The sequence below is a fragment of the Bufo gargarizans genome, chromosome 4 (genome assembly GCF_014858855.1).
Source record: "Bufo gargarizans isolate SCDJY-AF-19 chromosome 4, ASM1485885v1, whole genome shotgun sequence".
Taxonomy (NCBI): Eukaryota; Metazoa; Chordata; class Amphibia; order Anura; family Bufonidae; genus Bufo; species Bufo gargarizans.
Window position 1 is genome coordinate 37,555,101 of NC_058083.1, and position 15,637 is coordinate 37,570,737.

The 15,637-nt window shown below is 43.6% G+C and overlaps 1 protein-coding gene across 1 annotated transcript in view; it reads left to right on the forward strand.

Moving 5' to 3' along the window:
• Positions 1-2,111: 2,111 nt before the first annotated feature.
• LOC122935898 (cytochrome P450 2C14-like) overlaps positions 2,112-15,637 on the forward strand; it is a 188,686-nt gene continuing 175,160 nt past the window's right edge. Inside the window, exon 1 of the mRNA XM_044291829.1 lies at positions 2,112-2,329. The gene's annotated coding sequence lies outside the window, so the exon portion shown is untranslated. The remainder of the gene's footprint in view (positions 2,330-15,637) is intronic.

Consider the following 15,637-nt stretch of genomic DNA (forward strand, 5'->3'; position numbering starts at 1 on the left):
CCAGTGTCTCAAAGCAGTATTTCTGGACTTGCAGACATGCAGATAGCCTGTGCTGGTGCACTATCGTTGCATAAAATGGCTGACGATTATGTATTGATATTGACTAACTGAAGGAAAAAAAGTTTGTTTTCAGCAGTAGTTGGCTCAGGTCAGGCTTAAAACAATTGTGCACTGCACCCACAAAACACATTTGCTGTAGATCGCTGAGTAAAGAAGCAGTTCTTCATAAGATTTTTCCCTGATCTCCCCCTCACAGCAGCTGCAGCCTCTCCCTACACTAATCCGAGCAGAGTGACGGACGGCACTACGTGACTCCAGCTTAAATAGAGGCTGGGTCACATGCTGCGGTTGGCCAATTACAGCCATGCCAATAGTAGGCATGGCTGTGATGGCCTCTTGGGGCAAGTAGTATGACGCTTGTTGATTGGCTGCTGTGCAGCCTTTCAAAAAGCGCCAAGAAAGCGTCACAAAAGCGCCAAGAAAGCGACGAACACCGAACCCGAACTTTTACGTAAATGTTCGGGTTCGGGTCCGGGTGCCGAAAATCTTAAAATTTGGTACGAACACAGTTCGGGTTCGCTCAACTCTAGTCAGTAGTACAACAAGATGAAGATGGCGGTATATTAGACTGTCTTTTAATACCAAGGCACAGTAAATCTATATATGTTAACTAAAAGATTAACAGGAATTGTGTCTGCAGAAGAATGTAAAAGAATGGTGCTACTCTAATTGTATTTAAATTGTCAAATCTCAATTTTCTGAGTTTTGTGCCTAAAATCTATAATTGAGATTAATGAGGATTGTGTCAGCAGTTCAACAAGATGCAGACGGCAGTATATTGGGCCGCTCTTTAATACTGAGGCATAGTAATTCGGTATATAAAGTAACAGATTCATTTGGATTGTGGCAGCAGGTGAAAAAGATGCACACTGTGATTACACTCAACCTGCACTGTCCCTGCGGTCTCTCTATGCTCTACCTACAGTGTCTAAATCTCTCCCTACGATCTCCCTACACTGTCCCTGCATTGTCCCTGCACCCTCCCTATCCAATACACTACATTTAAAAGCTTTTGGCAGCACTGTTCCTAGCGCATTAGCGCTTGGCACATCTCTCCCTATACTCAGCTCACAGTGAAATGGTGGAGACGCGATTAAGCTTTTTATAGGGCTGATTGTCTAGCTACATGGCATTATAGGTCATATCACATTCCTAGGCTTCTTACTTTCACTTTCTAACACATGCAGCAGCCATTTTAGAGAAAATCGGATTAGTTACCATTAGCTCACGGGCTAATCAAAGTTTTCCTAAACTTTGGATTAAATTCCGATTCGATTCACTACTCCAGATCTTTGTACAGGTTTAACAGGTTACGACCAGGGTATAGCCAGGAGAACACCCTTAGGTTTAGCTCAAAGTCAAACCGGTTGGTTCTAAATCCATTGATAGCTACAATTGGCCTGTAGCTCTCCTTCACAAAATATATTGTTTATATGACACAATGAGAATCACGGATAATGGGAATTCTTAAACAGCAAATTAGAAGTGCAAACATTATTCCTTAGAGCTTAGAGTTAGAAATCTAGATATAGGACAATATTTTGGTAAAATACCTTTTTCGAGTCGTATCTGGTAATAGGAGTAGGAGGGAGGGATGTCTGCAGCCACAGCTGTAAACTGCTTTACACCAAGATATTCAACAATATTATTAGCAAAATGAAATCACAGTGCTGCCACATGTTCAGGTTTTTTTTTTTTTTGCCTTTTTGAAGCAAAAGCCAGGAGTGGATTGAAAACAATGGAGAAATATCTGCCCTTAATACTTTCTTTCCTGTTATGATCCACGTCTGATTTTGGCTTTTAAAAGCTGCATTAAAAAATATAAAACCTAAACATATCTGAACAGTTAATAGCTCAGCTATCTCTGGTGCAGCAGTTATAGCAACCAACATATGTCCAGGAAAAAAGAAGCTCTTTACTGAGCGTGCCAAGGGTTAACTTATGCAACAGAGAAAAATGTTACTAGAAATCACTGACTCACCTGTCTGTCCTGTCTCCACTAAGAGGTGGAGCAGGTTCTGCAGAAGTTAAGAATCTAATCAAGTCATAAGCTCATGATTTAAATATTCTCTGAAAGCGTTAAAATCCATGTGAGGACAGGAGATAAGAGTATCCACTGGAGAGTTGTTCTTCTAAACTCTCTACACTGTCTCCACCGGAGGATTGTTCTGAACTCTCCACACTGTCTCCACCGGAGGAGTGTTCTTCTGAACTCTCCACACTGACTCCACCGAAGGATTTTACTTCTGAACTCTCCATACTGTACAAAGTAAGGCATAATGGGGAAGTTTTATCATAAAGGGAGTTTTCCAAGTCAGTTTTGAAGGAGCCTCTATCGCTGTAATTTGAGAAAAAAATGTAGGTTAATTTCACATGTGTGGCTGTGCTCTCCAGCAGTTTGTTCTGGCATAGAATGCCAGGAATCAGCTGGAAAAAAAATGTTGCAGTGTTTTTTGTCTGACCGATTCTCAGGATATTTGCCGGGTAGTAGTGTTAAGGAAATGTTAAGTCCGTACTAGCTATGCTCAAAACTTGTAATTAATGCAGTACGGAAATCCTTCTCCATATAGCATTAAATTGTACGGGTTCCAATGATCTGAAGTCAGTTATTTGAGAAGTTAAACAGGACTTCGTTTAGTAACTCCAGTAGTTGATTTTTAAAGTGAAAAAAACACTTTAAAACTTAGAAAAACGTTGCTTTGGTTCCAACTGGTATCTCCGAACCGAAGCTGAGTTCAATTCCAAGTTTTAAAGTGGTTTTCCACTTAAAAAAAATCAATTACCGAGGATTTATAAGTGCAGGGAAAGGATCATTTCATAGCACCTTAGTGCAGGGAGAGACATCAGAAAACGCTAGGGACATTGATAGGAAAGCGATTTAAAAGTGCAGGGAATGATTATTTGGGGAACCAAATAGTCATTAGACAGCTCTGTCATTCCAGCTTTTTGTTATTAGGCTGCAAGTGTTATGTTGAAAAGCCGTTAGTGACTTATATCTTAGTATCTTATTCAGTAGGACAAGAAAAATATATACGCATTTCACTTTTGCAGGTATTTCTGTTGAAAGCATATAGGGGCGTATTTCAGTACTACAAGAAAAATATATAAGCACTTCACTATTTAATTGTTTTCTGGTTAAAGCGTATATTGACCTATTTCATTCCAACAAGAAATATATATTCTCAAGCCAATTCTGCAGTTATTTTTGGCAAAAGCGTATAGGGGCGTATTTCAGTAAAAATAGAAAAATATATACGCACTGCACTGTTGCAGTTATTTCCTTTGAAAGCGTATAGGGGCGTATTACAGTAAAAAAAGAAAAATATATACATACCGCACTGTTGCAGTTATTGCTGTTGAAAGCATATAGGGGCGTAGTTCAGTACAAAAAGTAAAATATTCTCAGGTCACTTCTGTACTTATTTCTGGTGAAAGTGTATAGGAGAGTATTTCAGTAACAAAGAAAAATATATGCACATTGAACTGTTGCAGTTATTCCCGGTAAAAGCATATAAGGGCGTATTTCAGTACTACCACAAATATATATACGCACTTCACTATTTAATAGTTTTCTAGTTAAAGCATATAGTGGCTTATTTCTTTCCAACAATAAATATATATTCTCAGGTCACTGTTGCAGTTATTTCTGTTGAAAGCGTATAGGGGCGTATTACAGTAAAAAAAGAAAAATATATACGCACTGCACTGTTGCAGTTATTTCTGTTGAAAGCGTATAGGGGTGTACTTCAGTGAAAAAAAAAGAAAAATAGATAAGCACTTCACTGTTGCAGTTATTTGTGACGAAAGCATTTAGTGGCCTATTTCAGTACAGAAATAAAAATATGTACACACTTAACTGTTGCAGTTATTTGTGGCGAAAGAGTTTAGTGGCCTATTTCAGTACAGAAATAATAATATATACGCACTTCATTGTTGCAGTTATTTGTGGCAAAAGCGTTTAGTGGCCTATTTCAGTACAGAAAGAAAAATCTATACGCACTTCACTGTTGCAGTTATTTGTGGCAAAAGCGTTTTGTGGCCTATTTCATTATAGAAAGAAAAATCTATACTCACTTCACTGTTGCAGTTATTTGTGGCAAAAGCGTTTAGTGGCCTTTTTCACTACAGAAAGAAAAATATATGCAAATTTCACTGTTGCAGTTATTTGTGGCGAAAGCATTTAGTGGCCTATTTCAGTACAGAAATAAAAATATGTACACACTTCACTGTTGCAGTTATTTGTGGAGAAAGCGTTTAGTGGCCTATTTCAGTACAGAAAGAATAATATATACAAACTTCACTGTTGCAGTTATTTGTGGCAAAAGCTTTTAGTGGCCTATTTCAGTACAGACAGAAAAATATATACACACTTCACTGTTGCAGTTATTTGTGGCAAAATGGTTTAGTGGCCTATTTCAGTACAAAAAATTATATACGCAATTTACTATTGCAGTTATTTGTGTTGAAAGCATTTAGTGGCCTATTCCAGTTCAAAAAGAAAAATATATGCTCACTTCACTATTGCAGTTATTTGTGGCAAAAGCATTTAGAGGCCTATTTCAGTACAACAAAAAAAAACATATACGCTACTGCTGCTCGGCTCGTGCATCGCTATACTCAGCACATCCGAGTGCTCGGCCGAATACTGTGGGTGCTCGAGTACAATTTAATACAATGAAAGTCAATGGGAGACCTGAGCATCAAACCAGGGACACCCTGCTCTGAAGAAGAGAGAATGTCTGATTCACAATTTTTTTTTTTTTAATTGATGGAAACCCCATCAAAATGGTTTGGAAACAACATTAAGAGGGTGTCTGGATGTGTCTTAGACTCCTATTATCTACGACATACAATAGACAATCACACAAAGGATATATGCCAAAAGCCAGGTATATGCAAGCCATCAATCTATCCATGAGACAGATGACAAGCTTAGTCAGCATACCTTACAATGGCAGCCTTGTGCACTATGAGACATTCCAAACTAGCTCTCATTTGACTGAGAGCCAGTAAGCCTCAAAGTTACTTCAGATCTGTTGGATGGCTTGGGTGAACCTGCACACCTAGATCAATATCATTAGGGAGACAAAAAGTTTTCTGACTGTCCTAAAATAATATTCAATAACCTTTCTATACAGTTTTGTCATGTAAAAAACTGGTTTGCATAAACATGGACATATGGGAAAGACATGCAAATGAGTAGAATCTGCCTTGTTTTTCAGCTGAAAAACCATTTGCATGGAAAATTTGCGATCTACACTACTCATGAACAGCTCCATCTATTGGTTTCATAGTCTTATGACAAGAGTGTCTTGTCATAATATGAAACCAATAGATGCCGCTGGTTCATCTTTTTGGGGCGCTAGTTAGTGGGGCACACTGTTCAACAGAGTCCACACACCATGTAGCACTCAGCCTATAATAGCCTGTGCTAAAACTGATGTGTATATCAGATTGCTGCTATCATTCACACATCTTCTAGCACTTTATCTGCGGTGATATAAGCTTGCTAGGGTGTATATGACTCATGAACAGTGCCATCTATTGGTTTCATACTCTTATGACAAGACTATGAATTCAATAGATGGCGCTGTTCATGAGTAGTGTAGATAGCGAATATTCTATTCGCAAATTTTTGTTGCAAATTTTCCATTTAAAAGGCTACACTTATAATCTTGTCATAAGACTATGAAACCAATAGATGGCGCTGTTCATGACTCATGAACAGCGCCATCTATTGGTTTCATAGTTTGACAAGATTATTACTCTTGTCATAAGAGAGTGAAATCAACAGATGGCACTGTTCTTGACTCATGATCAGCGCCATCTATTGGTTTTATAGTTTGAAAAGACTATTACTCTTCATAAGACTATGAAACCAATAGATGACGCTGTTCATGAGTAGAATAGATCGCAAATTTTCCATGCAAATGGTTTTTCAGCTGAAAAAGGCAGATTCTGCTCATTTGCATGTGTTTCCCATATGTCCATGTTTATGCAAATAATTTTTTACATGACAAAACTGTATAGAAAGGTTATTGAATGTTATGTTAGGACAATCAGAAAACTTTTTGTCTCCCTAATGATATTGATCTCTGTGCGTAGGTCCACCCAAGCCATTTAACAGATCAGAAGTAACTTTGAGGCTTACTTGTTTGGAATGCCTCAGAAGGAATTAAATGATAGAACTTGATAAGAATGTATGCACTAAAGTCCAATGATGATGGGATGAAATGTTTAAAGGGAACCTGTCACCAGTTTTATTGTGTCCTAACTAAGGGCAACATAAATAAGTGACTGATTCTCTTAGCCAAATGCTGGGTCACTTTCTTTAATTGACCAAGTCAATCTGCCAACATCTTGTATTGAAAATCTCCAGCTCATAATGATGAGTCCTGAATATTCATGAGCTCCAGACTCTTCCCGCCTACCTGCTGCTGATTGACAGTTATTTTCCATATGAATCAGCAGTAGGTGGGCAGGGGAGTGCTATAGCTCCGAATGAAAAAAAATGCTGGACTCAATGACATCACACTGGACTCAAATCAGCTCATTAGCATGTGGCATCTTTGTGTGTATATTATGAGGTAACCATCTGTCACACCAGTAAGTAAATACATCTAAGGTACTTTTTAGTAGTTAATGATTGTATATAATTAGTTAGATTATAATCAAATATCCACATGACAGGTTCCCTTTAAGCCTGCCATTGTAAGGTATGCTAACTAAGCCTGTCATCTGCCTCATGGATAGATTGATGGTTTGTATATACCTGGCTTTTGGCATATAGCCTTTGTGTGGTTGTCTATTGTATGTCATAAATAATAGGAGTCCAGGACGCATCCAGCCATCCTCAGAATGCTGTTTCCAAACCATTATCATGTGGTTTCTATCAATTTCTAAACTTTTTTTGTGAACCAGACACTTTCTTCTCTTCCGAGCAGAGGGTGCCTGGGGTTCTCCCTTTGACTTCCATTGTGCTCGGGTGCTCGGTAGAGCACACAATCACTTTGGTGCTCGATCAACACTAATATACGCACTTCACTGTTGCAGTTTTTCGTGGTGAAAGTTTTTAGTGGCCTATTTCAGTACAAAAAGAAAAATATTTTTGTAGCTTTTAGGGGTGTTTTAATGTGCTTTTAATTTATTTAGTTAAGCGAAAAGTATGTCAGACAGAGAAGTGCCAGGCCATGCACAGAGAAGTGCCAGAGGCCTAATTGTTTCTAGTGCAGGCAGAGGTCGTAGCATAGTAAGGGGGCATGGCAGCAGGAGTCGCAGCAAGAGGCCTGAGCTCCCGGTTTCATGTAGTCGAGTCTTGACCAGCAACCCAGCGATTCTTCATTGGTGAACTCGGTCATCAACTTAATCCCAAGTGACATCAGACACCATCAGCCAACAGTCGGTGGGTTCGTCAGACACAACCCTTAGTTGGCATGGCTAGGAAACAGACCCTGTGCCCTCACCTGTCCTCAACCTGCCTCTGTCCTTTTCTCTTTCCTTAGGAAGAGAAGTATTTTATGCTGTGGGCTCAGCCCCACTATACAGCGAGGATGAGCTACTAGAGGACGGTCAGCACGTACTGGCCAGCCAAGATATGGAGGAGACATCCACCACTTCCCCTGCTAGGCGGGCAAGTAGTGATGAGGAGACTGGCGTGGGAGCTGGTGTTGCGTGCGGTTAAGGCCCCTGACCCAGAGACCGTTGAGGAGGATATCAGTGACGTGCAGACAGTACTCAATGATGACAATAAAGCCGATCATACTTAGGAGCCGGGTGCAGAAGGAGCTTCATGATCATCAGGAGAAGAGGGTAGCAGCTTGCCAGTGAGGCAGGGTAGGAGCCAGCAAGGTGGTAGCATGGCTGGGTGTCAGCAGGGTGGTCGAAGTGGGAGGTCAGGAGATAAACGTGCCTGGAGTAGATCACCTCCTTTGCAGCAGCCTACCTACCCGGGAAGTAGTGGTGCAAGGGGTTCACGGAGGCAGCAGCAGTAGCAGTCAGTCAGTGTGGACTGTCGGGGGTAAAATCACCTACTCGGTGGTGTGGCAGTTTTTTGTTAAGCCGCCGGAGGAGGTGAATGTGGCCATATGTAGAATTTGTGGGCAGAATGTGAAGCGTGGCCAGGGTGCCAATGTTGGCACAACGGCCCTACATCAAGATATGCAGCATCGCCATACAGTGGGGTTGGAGAACCATGGCTCCGATATGGTGGTCCAGCCTGCTGCAGCAACCGCTGCATCACCCCGTGGCACGCACCCGGTTTCAGGCAGTCAAGGTTCCACCGCCTCAGCGAAGGGAGCTGTCTGTCATTCCCATCATCTACTGGTCCCGATGATCCTGATCGTCCTCCTCCTCTCGTCAGTCATTCCAGTCAGCAATCGATCACCGAAGCGATTGTGAAGAGACAGCGGTATGCATGAACTCATCCAACGACGCAGAAACTGAACGTGCTCCTGTCCAAGTTGCTGGTGCTGCAGTCTCTCCCTTTCCAAGTGGTGGACCCTGCACCTTTCAGAGAACTGATGGCTTGTGCCGAGGTGGAGAATCCCAAGCCATCATTTCTTTGCCAAAAAGGCAGTATCAGTCCTGCACACCCAGGTAGAACAGAAGGTGGGCCAGTACTTGAGCCTGTCTGTGTCTGCCAAAGTGCACGGCAGAGCTGGCATGTAGAACTGTAACTACGGTCAGGGACAATACATGTCCTTTACGGCCCACTGTGTGAATGTGTTTCCTGCACAGACACACCAGCAACTTGGCCAGGTCACGCCGCTTCCGCCTCCATGTTGTCACGCTGTTGGTCCAGCGACAATGTCCGCCTGTCATGGATGTAGTAGGGGAGAACACCAAAAGACAGCAAGAAGGAAGGGAAAAGACACTAGGCCTCACCGCTATGGAAGGAAAAGGGTCACCACCTATAAAACCCTGCTCCTGGCCCTAACTCCTATCCGTATGGGCACCTCTCGATGGTAGAGATGCCCATACACAGGATCCTAGAAAACCCTGGTGGCCCTCAGATGACCTAATGGTAATGACAGGGCAGAGACAACCCGCTCATTCTCTGGTGAAGGAACCAGCGTCTCGCTGAGGCCTAGTAAACAACAAAGGTGGGGGGGAATACAAAACAAAACAAGCAGAACACTTAACTTCTGAGGCTGATAGATGATGGGTGAACAGGACTTCAACAAGAACCACACTCCAGCTCCTCAAAAAACCAAATGAAGCTATCCAGAGCAAGGAGTGATGGGTAAAGTCAGACTAAATAGGGAGGGGTAAAGGTCACATGATCCACACCTGAACAGGAGGTGTGGACATACAAGCAACACACAGAAAAAGTGAAACCAAAACCAAAAGAGGCTGTCAGATCACTAATGTGCAGATAATCTTTCAGACCTTCTAAAATCTGTGTGACACCGCCTCTTCCTCCTCATCCTCCAATGCAGGGACAAGTCACAGTGCTCCTTCAGCATACCACATGTGCAGGGCATAGCGGTGTAACGCTGTTCTGAACCTCATTTCCCTGGGTGAATGGAGTCACACAAGGGAGGAACTGCTCTGTGGCCTTCATCAAGAAATCAAATCCTGGCTTTCTCCCGACAACTCAAAATCAGAACCATGGTGACCAACAATGGGAATAACATGGTGTCTGCGCTGCATCAAGGAGAGCTGAGCCATGCGTCCTGCATGGCACATGTGTTCAATCTGGTTGTCAAGGGGTTCCTGAAGTCTTCCAGCCATCTGCAAGACATCCTAAAAATGGGCAGGAAAATTTGCATGCTCTTCAGCCACTCATACACCGCAAAGCACACCCTCCTTGTGCTGCAGCGGCAGAACAGCATCCCCCAACATAGGCTGATAAGCGACGTTTCCACCCGTTGGAATTCCACCCACCATATGTTGGACCGACTATACAAACAAAGAAAGGCCATCAACGATTTCTTGATAATGCAAACAGATAGGAGAACTCCCCTGTGAAACTTTAATGTCAGCCAGTGGCAGCTCATGCGTGACACCTGCCGTTTGCTCAGGCCCTTTGAGGAGGCCACGTTTTTTTGTCAGTCGCCATGACTATGGGATTAAAGACATCATTCGACTGATTCATGTCCTGGAACAGATGGTGGTTACAAAGGCTGGTCAGGGGACAAGAGACGTGGCACCTAGATCTCACGGCCACATGAGCCCTGTGGGGGCTGAAGTGGAAATGGAGGGCGAGGATGACATCAAAGCACAGGCAATGTGTATCAAAATGGGTGGTTTTTCTACTCATGTGACAGAAGAGGAGGAGCAGAGACAGAGGACCCAGACACACCTTGGCAGTATGCAGTGGAGATCGAGTAATAAAATCAAACAGACCGTGCTGCTGAACACCAATATGAATCTCTTTGTCGCTCACAATGGGCTATGTTTCTCTGGATATTGAAAACACCATCCAGCTCCCCAGGAAATTGTCTCTCCTCTTCTGGACACTCCTATAGGGATCAAGAATTTGCCACAATAGTGAAGTACTGTCAGACTTTGTGAATATTAAAGGGTTTATTCTAATTACAAACACATTCTTGTTAAGTCCCTTTTTTACTTTGGGTTGTATTGTGCCCATAATAATCACTGCCTGAAGAACGTATTTAAAAAAATAATAATAAAGTATTTATTAATTTCAGGTTAAAAACGGGAATAGTCTGTATATCACTTTCCATGATTCTCAGGCTCCAGACTCAGGTGATATAGTATAGGAGTTGAATTATATCCACCACACAACCTAAAGTCTGGACTAGGTCCCTATCCAGCTAGCACATTGGTTCCAATAATTACTGGGGAGGGAGTCAGGACACGGTTCTTATATTTGAACCAGGCACAGGTGCGTTGTTTAGGCAGTCCTACCTAGCTTGAATTATAGAACAGCTTTGAGTGAGTAATAAGCTGGGTGCCAAGGCAGTCCAGCATACAGCATCCACCCAGTATAGTTTGATATGTGGACGCTCACTCAGCTGCCTACAACAGCCTACCCATTCATGCAGTATCACACTGGGTCTCTGTATCAGACCGCATACACACAGACAAGTCAGCTGTTGCGCTGCTTGACAATCAACCTATACCCTGCCTGAAGAGCCGTGTCCTAACACAAGATCAACAGCTCAACGCGTTTCAATGTGGAACCATAAGGCACATATCATCAGGAGCGCTAGTCTCTTAGTAGATAGAAGTAGCCTGTAGAGCAAAAATCGCCTCATCATAGCTCCGGCGCTATGATGGCCGTACGCGGCCGCTCAGACGCCAAAGAGATATCAGGTAAGCCCCACCTATGCTGGGGGTGTGTGCCTGAGCTGCGCGAATCATCAGGAGGCGTGTCATCTGACATTCGCCCTCTGCTCCGCCCAGAACCCACGTCACAGCACACACCTCCTTATCAGCGCAACAAGCGCTCATACATAGGGGGAATCGAAGATTGTGGCTCAATTTATGTCACATAAACGCCTCGCTCCGGTGTCGGTATAGTAGGGGGATCATAGCAGGTAACAGTAGTATATATGTGTATCAATCATAGAACCATAACCAGGAAAAACACAAGCCAAAATATTAGCACTGTGTCCCCATATTTAACCTGCTTGTCAGTCACCGTACCAGTACACTGTCGCTGATACAGATCAATATGAACAAGTTAGAAATTTAGGGAAAGACAAGCAAAAGAGGACAGTACCGCACATTCAGTATATATATGAATGCAAATATCCATGGACATATCCATAAATGTAAATTACATGTGACCTAAATGAAGCAAGCATATTAGATCGCTTCCTTAAGGCCTCTTGGCTGGATAGTGTGTAGCTTAAATATCCACATTGCTTCCTTGTGGAGTAGTGGTATATCCACATCTCCGCCACGTGTGGATCTGTTATGCAAAGCAATTTTAGTAAAAAAGAGGCGCTACTACAACAAAATATAGAGCGCTTTACGTCCCAAATTAAAGAAAGAAAACACTTCCTGTATAACAGAGACACCAGTGACTTTAAGGAAGGGAGGATACTTGAATTTGGCCCTAGACGCCAGGTCACTTCGGAGTTAGATACGGACCTGTCTTCATCGGAATGTGACACTGACGGAGAGCGGGGGTTTGTGCCACCTCGAGGACGTGGTCATTCCAATAGAAGATCTCAAAGATCCCGGGGATCAAGACAAGAAGGTAGATCAGGGAGAGGCTCACGGGGTGGTTTTTTAGATCAGACCCCACCAGTATCCGACTACCTACTACGCCACTAGAAAGCCCCAGTGGGGGGCGGAGCTAGCCGCGTCAGGAAATGGCCGCCTCAACTGAGAGCTCCTCACAGCAGCACACTGATTACAGCTATTTGGCGGGTTCCCACCCTGCTTTAGTATGGGGAAACCTAACAGAGACAAGCCCAAAGAGACCCAGATGACGCCTAAACATGCCAGAGGACAATCCGATCTGGATAAATTCCTTAAAAAGAAGTTATCTTCGCCGGCAGTAAGAACCAAGATGGCGCAGGAAGCTGCCGCCGCCGCTACTTGTACTGAAGACTCCGATGATGAGGGCTCCTGCGCAATGTCTGAGACACGCAGTGAGCGAGACTCGATACCCATCACCAGAGCCTTCCTCAAGGAGTCCCTGGCCCTCGCTTTTGAGCCAGTCCTAAAAGAATTATCCGCCATCAAAACAGAGTTTAAACAGACGGGGCACAGAGTAGCAGCTCTAGAAGACTCCCAGCTCGCCATAACTAAACACAGCCGTGCGTTGCAATCTAAAGTGGAGGAGATCCGCGAACACATGAACACAACCTACCTGTACCTGGAAGATCAGGAGAACAGGAGCCGAAGAAAGAACGTTCACATCACAGGAGTTCCGGAAAGCGTGCAAAGAGATGACATCTTAGATACGGTCAGTCAAATCTTCTCCTCCTTACTGGGTCAGGAAAGGGCAGAGAAAATAGTCATAGAGAGAGCCCATAGGGCCCTCAGACCCAAGCCACCGCCAGACGCACCGCCACGAGATATTATCTGTGGCTTGCTAAGCTTCGTCGACATGGCTGCCATCTTAACTGCCACTAGGCACAAAGGCGAACTATTATTTGAAAACACCAAAATACAATTATACCAAGACCTTGCAGCAAGCACCCTGGTGAAGCGAAGGCAATTCAAGCCGCTTACCAACCTCCTTAGGGAGAAAAGACACCCTCTGCGCTGGCTCTTTCCATTTGGCCTCTGCGCTACCATCAACGGAAAGCAGATTACTGTCCGACACCCTGAGGACCTTGCCAAGATGTGGGACGCTTTACAGATCGATCCTTTAGATATCCCCTCCTGGCTACCTTTGGCAGGAGACTTGAGGATGCCATCGCTGTCTGCAATTGAAGACTGGAAAGTCGCCAAGAAATTCAAGTCACTGCAAGTGAAGAAACGACAGGCGGAACTCCAAGACACTTGAATATTCTTTAATATCTGTTTCTAATACCTACCCTCCCTTAGGAGGCACCCTGAGGTTACCCTAGTATCTACCTTAGCCCCAAGGGCAGTATAATAGACTTTAACATATTATCTTTTTTCCAAGATGCTATATTGTGGTCCTCATCACCACCATTGCCTCCTTACCCACTATCTACCTCTTATGGTAATGTACCATCTGAGATGCCAACTCCTTTAGATCCTAGAATATGCATACATTCTAAGGCTCATCTCAATCCAAGTAAAGGGGCAATGGTGCGCTACATAGTCTTGCTCTTCCAAGGGCCCTAGTATATCATACTAGTATACCACTATGTACCAGTACTTCACTTGTTTGAGGAATGTTTTTCTGTGTCCACACCCCATTGCATGGAATTGCCTGGGAGATCCATGTTCAGGATGGGTCGCCCCAGCTATTATTAATGTGGGATCCCACTGCCTTGATAATATGCTTGTGCTGTGAGAGGCCCACACAGGCTTTGTGTATCTCACAGTTTTCTCCCCCTATCTCCTTTTCCCACCTCTTTCCTCATCTTCTTCTTTTCTTTACATTGCATACTTTTCCCTTGCTGCTTTTTTCTACTCTAATAACCCCCCCCCCCCTCTCCCTGCTCTTCTCCTCCTCTGTATATCCTCCCTTGAAGGAGGTTACCAATTGGTTGTTCTTTCTGAGTATTAACATGCTCAATTTTGTTTTTATGTGTTTTGTCTATAATTTTTCAAGATGGGTACTGTTTTCAGGAATTTTTGACCCTCTGGGATGCAACTTCTTGTATGGTCACACAACCTTCCACACCTTATGGATTCCCTGAAGGTAACTTCACTAAACGTAAATGAGCTTAATGTTCCCCAGAAAAGAAGTCAGGTCTTCCAGATGCTAAGGAGAGAGAGGGCAGACCTTCTGTTCCTGCAGGAGATGCATTTCAGGCATAACCATATCCCAACCCTTTTCTCTAAACAATACACAAAATGGTTCCATAGCTCCCACTCTTCTGCCTCCAGGGGGGTGTCCATTGGCATTGGAGCCAATATTCCTTTTTAAATCCAGGCGCAATACATAGACCCTGAGAGCAGATATTTATTCCTAAAGGGTACGCTCTTTGGTAATAAACTGACCTTAGTCAATATATATGCTCCTAACGCCAAGCAAATACCCTGGTTGATTAGGGTATTAAATTCACTTAAAGACTTTAGAGAGGGAATATTGATCCTTGGAGGAGATTTGAACCTAGCTCTAGATCACCCCATGGTCTCTACTTCGGGGGCTCCCAAATACTCTACTGCACAACTCCGTAAACTACGGAAGACACTTTCTAATCATTAAATTACAGACACCTGGAGATTTGCTTACCCTAGTGACAGAGATTTCACATTTTTCTCAGCTGTCCATAGGTCTTTTCAGCGCCTTGACTACCTTTTTCTCTCTAATCATGTCCTGGAAAGGATTAAGTCCTCATCTATTGGGCAGATTACTGTATCTGATCATGCCCCTGTCTCTCTGGTGTTCCAGTTGAAAGGCCTCCCTCCTAAAGTATGGTCGTGGAGACTTAATGAGACCCTCCTGGAAAATGACAGAGACAGACTTAGGCTGGTTTCACACGGGCGTTGCGGATTGCGGCCGGACGGGTTCAGAGTGCGTTTAGTGAAAATCGCACTATTTTGCAAGCAAGTTCAGTCAGTTTTGGCTGCGATTGTGTTTAGTTGTTCAGTTTTTTCCGCGTGGGTGCAATGCGTTTGGATGCGTTTTTCACGCGTGTGATAAAAAACTGAAGGTTTACAAACAACGTCTCTTAGCAACCATCAGTGAAAAACGCATCGCACCCGCACTTGCTTGTGGATGCAATGCGTTTTTCACGCAGCCCCATTCACTTCTATAGGGCCAGGGCTGCGTTACAAACGCAGAATATAGAACATGCTGCAATTTCAAAGCATTGCAGAAGTGATGCGTGAAAAAAAAACGCTCATGTACACAGCCCCATTGAAATGAATGGTGCCGGATTCAGTGTGGGTGCTATGCGTTCACGTCACGCATGGCACCCGCGCGGAAATCACGCTCATGTGAAAGGGACCTTAAGCTAGAGGGAAAACTTGAAGCCTTCTTTGAACTGAAGTGTACCCTTCTTATGGA